This window comes from Rutidosis leptorrhynchoides, chromosome 3, assembly GCF_046630445.1.
Source record: "Rutidosis leptorrhynchoides isolate AG116_Rl617_1_P2 chromosome 3, CSIRO_AGI_Rlap_v1, whole genome shotgun sequence".
Taxonomy (NCBI): domain Eukaryota; kingdom Viridiplantae; phylum Streptophyta; class Magnoliopsida; order Asterales; family Asteraceae; genus Rutidosis; species Rutidosis leptorrhynchoides.
Window position 1 is genome coordinate 38,555,335 of NC_092335.1, and position 7,377 is coordinate 38,562,711.

General features: G+C 34.1%; 1 non-coding gene across 1 annotated transcript; it reads right to left on the reverse strand.

The window, feature by feature from the left end:
* Positions 1-6,781: 6,781 nt before the first annotated feature.
* On the reverse strand, positions 6,782-6,855 carry TRNAR-UCG (transfer RNA arginine (anticodon UCG)). The gene has a single exon. It is a non-coding gene; the product is annotated as a tRNA-Arg (tRNA).
* Between the last annotated feature and the right edge of the window lie 522 nt (positions 6,856-7,377).

Genomic DNA, 7,377 nt, shown 5'->3' on the forward strand with positions numbered 1-7,377 from the left:
AATGAGAATGAAAATGAGAAGAACACCTACAATTGTGTACTTAATTGCAGCCATCAAGACTGCCATGGTTACTACAAACAGGTGCCACAACACATGTGCGCCAGCCCATGCCAACGCACCACTTAACGCAACTGCCACCATATTATCTACATCCAGATCCAATAACAGTTCACTCCACTTTAACTTAATCCTCAGAACTTCGTCACCGCCACTGCCGCCATTGTTACTATTCGATTCTTCAGAAGATGACACTATGAATCCTTTAAGGTGTTTTGTCCTAGATTTAAGTTGTCCATGTGAGAAACTCTGCCTGTTTGAATATGTGTAAAGTGGAACAGAGGTATCGTTTTTGGCTTTTTAATTTGGGTTGGTAATGAAATAGATGAGATCGGATGAGTATGAGAATGTGATTTGAGCATTGACATGTTTAGTGGGAAATTGGATTAACTAAATCAGTTAATTAGGGTTGGGTTTGTTTGACTAATGGTCATTTGATTATTAATAATGTGTTAAATTTTGTAATTTTGTTATAATATATAAATATATATATATATAAATGGATAGTCAATTATTGATACACAAAAGTAATATTATTGTATTACCTAAACTTGTGATATTTTTGCTATAAATAGCCATGAATGCAAGCATTAAACTTGCACCATTTTCTCACACTTACAAAGTGTTTCTTTCTTTCTCTCTATTATCATCTTTATTCTTACACTTCATTATTAGTATTCTTAATCAAGAATCAAATCACTAAAGGTAGTTATAAGCCTACTGAATTATAACATCAAGAATCAAACCACTAAAGGTAGTTATAAGCCTACTGAATTATAACACGTTATCAGCACGATAATCTTAATACTAATTATGGTTGGCTCTGCCACCTAAATGATATATGGTCGGTTATACCACCTGAATAATATATGGTCGACACTGTCGTCTAATTATCATTTATGTTACTATCATTTATATTTCAATTATCTAACATTTATATGGCCGACACTGTCGCCTAATTATCATTTATGTTACTAAAATTTATATTTCTATTATCTAACATTTATATGGCCGACACTGTCGCCTAATTATCATTTATGTTTACTAATATTTATATTTATGTTATATAACATTTATTAATGATTACTTACATATGGTCGACACTGTCACCTACTTATCATTTATGTTATATTAAATTTATGTTTAATGTTTATATACTTATGAATATAAAGTGACTATAATTTATCATGTTGTTTGTTTTAATAGAAAATGTCGAATCTGGAAAAGCTTAAATTTACTCCTTTAGAATCAACTGGAAACAACTACATGCCATGGGTTATAAAAGTAAAAATGCATCTTAAATCAATGGGCATTCTTGAAGCCATAAATGAAAACAACAATTGTTCTGAAAAAGAACAAGCAACGGCATGTTGCTTTATTCATCAACATATTGATGAATGCTTACAAAATAATTATGTGACTGTAGAAGATCCCCATGTTTTATGGGAAGGTCTCAAAAGCAGATTCAATAATCAAAGAGAAATTTTACTTCCAGCTGCTATGGAACAATGGAGAACATTAAGGTTCCAAGACTTTAAGAAAGTAAATGAATATAGCTCAGCTCTGTATAATACATGTTCACAACTTAAATTCTGTGGACATGAAATAAGTGATGCGGACATGATGGAGAAAACTTTCTCCACAATGAATGCTGCAAACATCACAGTGCAAAGAAATTTGAGAATGCTAAAGTTCAAAACATATCCTGAACTTAATTCATATCTCTTAGTTGCAGAGCAAAATGATGAGCTATTAATGAAAAATCAGCAATCCCGTCCTACTGGTACACTTGCAATCCCTGAAGCAAATACTGCAAATAATTATAAACAGGGACAAGGACGCGGGCAAGGTCGTGGTTATAATAACCATCACCATCATCATGCCAAAAGCCATAACTATGGTAGAAACCATCCTTATGGTAATGGTAATGGGCGAGGACGTGGTCGTGGTCGTGGCCGTGGTGGTCAAAGAAATAATAATCCACGAAAATATAAATATCAACCACAAAACAAGCCCACTAAACAAGATGTTGAAGAAAATTCTTCTAAAAATTCTGAAGAATCTTGCTACAGATGTGGTAGAATGGGCCACTGGGCTAATACTTGCCGAACATCTAAACATCTTGTTAAGATGTATCAGGATTCGCTGAAAGATAAAGAAAAGGAAGTAAACTTTGTGGATAACGTCGATCCAACAGTCACTGAGAAACCATCTGATTTATATGAAGATTTCTTGAATGTTTAAGTTGTGTGTCTTTCGAAAAATAAACGATTTAATATCGTCTGTCTTTGTCATTATGTTTGCTAAATGTTTCAGTACTATCTATTTGCGTTTAAAATATTGTGTAATATTAATATTAATGTACTCACTATTTATTTCTTATATATGAAGTTCAATATGAATTTTGCTGGAATACAACATCAATCAAGTGGTGGAGATCTCTGTATAGTAGACAGTGGAACTACACACACTATACTTAAATCCGAGAAATATTTTATTGATCTAAAACCAACGGAAGGAACTATACATACAATATCAGGACCTGCTAACTTGATAAAAGGGATAGGAAAGGCAAATTTCATACTACCAAATGGTACAAAATTTTTAATAAATGATGCCTTATTTTCTCCCAAGTCAAGCAGAAATTTATTGAGTTTCTCCGACATATACCTTAACGGGTATGATTATCAGTCAGTGACAACAGAAAATGAGAAATATTTAAGTATCACTGACAAGAGTCATGTGGTTGAAAAACTGCCAAGACTTAGTTCTGGATTACATTATACACATATAAATGTACCAGAAATACATATGGTAGTTAACAAAAAATATATTGATCCTGGTGTATTCAGTTTATGGCATAACAGATTAGGCCATCCAGGATCAACAATGATGAAAAGGATTATTGAATGTACTCATGGACATCCACTAAAGGATAGAAAAATCCATCATGATACAATGGTTCCATGTACATCTTGCTCTCTTGGAAAATTGATAACTAGACCCTCACCACTTAAGGTTGAGAAAGAATCACCAATGTTTCTTGAAAGAATTCAAGGTGATATATGTGGACCAATTCATCCACCATGTGGACCATTTAGATATTTCATGGTTCTAATAGACGCATCTAGCAGATGGTCTCATGTTTGTCTGTTATCAAGCCGTAATGTGGCATTTGCAAAATTTCTTGCCCAAATTATTAAATTGAGAGCTCATTTTCCTGATTACACCATTAAAAGGGTGAGACTTGATAATGCTGGTGAATTTACATCTCAAGCATTTAATGACTATTGCATGTCTATAGGAATTGTTGTTGAACATTCTGTTGCTCATGTGCATACACAAAATGGTTTAGCCGAGTCATTGATTAAACGTTTACAGTTAATCGCTAGACCATTGATAATGAGAACAAAACTCCCTGTATCTATATGGGGTCATGCAATTTTACATGTTGCTGCATTGATTCGCATCAGACCAAGTGCAAGTCATAAATATTCCCCCCTACAACTTGCTTTTGGTCAAGAGCCAAATATTTCTCATCTTAGAACATTTGGTTGTGCAGTGTATGTTCCAATTGCGACACCACAACGTACAAAAATGGGTCCTCAAAGGAGGTTGGGAATATATGTTGGATATGAAACATCTTCAATATTAAGGTATATTGAACCTATGACAGGTGACGTTTTTACAGCACGTTTTGCTGATTGTCATTTTAATGAAACATTGTTCCCTAGATTAGGGGGAGAAATGAAAAATAAAGAAAATGATGTTTCATGGTGTGAACCTCAATTAAAGTATCTTGATCCTCGCACAAAAGAATGCGAGACAGAAGTTCAAAAGATAATGCATATACAAGAACTTGCAAATCAATTGCCTGATGCATTTACAGATACAAAAACGGTGACAAAATCATATATACCAGCAGTAAATACTCCAGCTCGAATTGAAATTCCAAAAGCTGGCAATAACGTCACTCATGAATCTTTGCCACGTCAGAAACGTGGAAGACCAATTGGTTCAAAGGATAAAAATCCTCGAAAAAGAAAATCAGCTGATAATGAAGTAAAAGAAAGTGTTCAAGAAGAACCACAAATCAGTACTCCTACTGCAGAGGAGATTGATGATGTCAATACAGAAATTGCAATCAATTATGCATATTCAAAAATATTATGGAACCGAAATGAAATGAAAAATCTTGATGAGAAATTTTCATTTAATGTTGCATATGACATCATGAATAATGATGATGATCCAGAACCAACATCTATGGTTGAATGTCAAAATAGACATGATTGGGCTCAATGGAAAGAAGCAATACGAGCTGAATTAGAATCACTCAATAAAAGAAAAGTTTTCGGATCCATCATTCTCACTCCTAAAGATGTGAAACCTGTAGGATACAGATGGATTTTTGTCCGAAAAAGAAATGAAAAAAATGAAGTTACAAGGTATAAAGCTAGACTTGTAGCTCAAGGTTTTTCTCAAAGACCGGGAATTGATTATGAAGAAACTTATTCCCCTGTTATGGATGCAATTACTTTTAGGTACTTAATCAGCCTGGCAGTTTCTAAAAATTTAGAAATGCATTTCATGGATGTTGTGACTGCTTACCTATATGGATCACTTGATAGTGATATATATATGAAGATACCTGAAGGATTTAAGGTACCAGAAGCATCAAATGCAAAACCCAAAGAAATGTATTCGATTAAATTACAAAGATCTTTATATGGGTTAAAACAATCGGGACGTATGTGGTATAACCGATTAAGTGATTACTTGATAAGCAAAGGGTATACAAATAACCTTACTTGCCCTTGTGTTTTCATTAAGAAAACAACATCCGGATATGTGATCATAGCTGTTTATGTTGATGATCTTAACATCATAGGTACAAATAAAGAGATCTATGAAGCCATTCAACTTCTAAAGAAAGAATTTGAAATGAAAGATCTCGGAAAAACCACGTATTGCCTTGGTTTACAAATTGAGCATATGCCTAATGGTTTACTTGTACATCAAACAACATATACTGAAAAGATTTTGAAACATTTCAATATGGACAAGGCAAAACCATTAAGTACTCCTATGGTTGTTAGATCACTCAATGTTGAAACTGATCCATTTCGTCCATGTGAAGATCATGAAGATATTCTTGGACCAGAAGTACCATATCTTAGTGTAATTGGAGCTCTTATGTATCTTACAAATTGTACAAGACCTGACATTTCTTTTGCAGTTAATTTGTTGGCAAGGTTCAGCTCTGCTCCTACCAAAAGACACTGGAATGGGATCAAACACATATTTCGATACCTTCGAGGAACTACTGATTTAGGATTATTTTATTCTAACGAATCAAAACAAGATTTGGTTGGTTATGCTGATGCAGGTTATTTATCTGATCCACATAAAGCTAAATCTCAAACTGGATATGTATTCCTAAATGGAGGTACTGCAATATCATGGCGTTCTCAAAAACAAACACTTGTTGCTACATCATCAAATCATGCCGAAGTGATTGCATTACATGAAGCTACTCGGGAATGTTTTTGGTTGAGATCAATGACACAAATCATTACTGATTCTTGTGGACTAGAACGCGATAAAAGTCCAACAATTATCTATGAAGATAATGCAGCTTGCATAGCACAGATGAAAGAAGGGTATATCAAAAGTGACCGAACCAAACACATACCTCCTAGATTCTTCTCATACACTCAAAATCTCATTAAGGACAACGAGATTGAAATGAGATATGTTCAATCCAGCAAAAACTCTGCTGATATTTTCACGAAAGCACTTCCAACTGCTATTTTTAGAACACACGTTCATAACATTGGCATGAGACATGTTCAAAAGATGTAACAACCGAAGCGATGTCTACTTGAGGGGGAGTCAACTCCATGCTGCACTCTTTTTCCCTTAGCTGAAGTTTTTCCCACTGGGTTTTCTTTAGCAAGGTTTTTAACGAGGCAGTAACTTACAGTTGATCTTCAACAAACAAAATTGCTATCCAAGGGGGAGTGTTATAATATATAAATATATATATATATATAAATGGATAGTCAATTATTGATACACAAAAGTAATATTATTGTATTACCTAAACTTGTGATATTTTTGCTATAAATAGCCATGAATGCAAGCATTAAACTTGCACCATTTTCTCACACTTACAAAGTGTTTCTTTCTTTCTCTCTATTATCATCTTTATTCTTACACTTCATTATTAGTATTCTTAATCAAGAATCAAATCACTAAAGGTAGTTATAAGCCTACTGAATTATAACATCAAGAATCAAACCACTAAAGGTAGTTATAAGCCTACTGAATTATAACAAATTTCAAATTATACCCCTCTACTTCCCATATCTTTCCAAAGGCCAACTAATTTATTTATCTCAGGTTGTATATCGCTATTCTCTACAAGTATCTATAGACAATTAAGGAAAGGTTATAGCATGCATGACTTCGTTTAACTTGTATATATTTCAAATATAAATTAACTTTTTAACTATATAGGAGTATTACTTACGAAGAAAAGTATTAAAACATGAATAAACTGTAATGAAAGAAAAAAATATATCTAAAATCGAAGAAGGTTGTTTTTGTTGTACACTTAATGAGTGAAAGGGACTCTGAAATAATTGAACAATTTGCTGAGAACATTTGTTTCAAATTATAACTGGAAAAAATGGTTGATAAGAATTATAAAAAAAAAACACGACCACAGTGGGAGTCGAACCGACGACCTTTTGATCCGAAGTCAAACGCGCTAATCCACTGCGCTATGCGGTCAGACATGTTAGTATCTATTAACTATTTTATTTATTCGAAATATATCTCTCCTGCATAGACATGGACGAGTTATGAGAATGTATATATAGCTAGCTTATACTCCGTAGTACTATCAGTTATAGTTCTGATATGGGATGCTGTCATGTGCGCTGATAGCTTTTCCGGTGGTTTTAGCTTTTTTCGTCGGCTTCGTGGTCCTTTCTCTCGTTTTCAGGCGGCGAGTGGCAAGGTTTCAACCCTTCCATTCTCAATGACAGCGGATCTGGTCTATGTGCTTTGAATCTTGCTTTTTGTCATCGGTAAGCCCTCTCCCTGGTCTGGTCTTCATGTGTGACGGAGGTCTCTTCTGGTGGCTTTCCCTTAGCCGGTTACAGGCTATAAACACTTTGTGTTCTGTGACGGGATTTGTGGGGTGACCAGAATTTTGGCCGAATTTCCGTCTTTTTTGTATGATTTTGGACTGTGATGGTGATTCTTCTTCTTTCGTATCTTTTTTTTTACAAAAATGGCGGTTTTGCTCCA